A 695-nucleotide genomic window follows, 5' to 3' on the forward strand; every position below is an offset into this window, starting at 1 on the left:
TCTTCCAAAATAAAAAAGCCAACAATGAAAACTCAAACAAATTATGCCACAGAGCAAATAATGAAAATAACAGTGTTTTATTAACAAGCCAAAAAAGGTCACTCCTATTAAAATCACACTCAGTTTTATCACCACCTGGCACTGCAATTTTTCATACCATTTATAGATAAACCTGAACTTAGGGAAACCAGCTGGCATGAGCTCCCTTGCCTATAATTAGCCTACAGATTACATACAATCTGGACTCAATCCAAGACTGATTAATTCAATGTGCTTGAGTGTTTTTCTCTTGCATTAAATTGCTTTTGTTTATTGGAAGTGAGTAGCTAAGACCTGTGACATTTTGTTACACTAAAAAGGTAATGACTTTGATTTACACAACATATATAAAAAGTTATATTTATTTTGTAGTAGTTCAAAATATCTTGATGAAGAATCTGAATTACCTATGACAAATAAGACTTAAATATCAAAAGTAATTCATTGTCTTAGAAATAGTCTATATAATAAATGCTTGCCTTGCCACTCAAAATAAACTTTCCTCTAAACTCCCTCTATATTTATTTATACACAGTAAAATGTGTGACAAAGTAAACTTTTGTCTGATGACTTGGTTGTATATTATTCCAGATAACTGAGAACAAAATGAGAATGATAAAGTCGAAATGACACTAAACAGACTACATCATGAAAAA

The 695-nt window shown here is 30.6% G+C and overlaps 1 protein-coding gene across 1 annotated transcript in view; it reads right to left on the bottom strand.

The window, feature by feature from the left end:
* Positions 1–695, bottom strand: part of LOC119592175 (kelch-like protein diablo) — a 9,169-nt gene that overhangs the window by 5,930 nt on the left and 2,544 nt on the right. The gene's annotated exons all lie outside the window — the stretch shown is intronic.

This window comes from Penaeus monodon, chromosome 29 (assembly GCF_015228065.2).
Source record: "Penaeus monodon isolate SGIC_2016 chromosome 29, NSTDA_Pmon_1, whole genome shotgun sequence".
Taxonomy (NCBI): Eukaryota; Metazoa; Arthropoda; class Malacostraca; order Decapoda; family Penaeidae; genus Penaeus; species Penaeus monodon.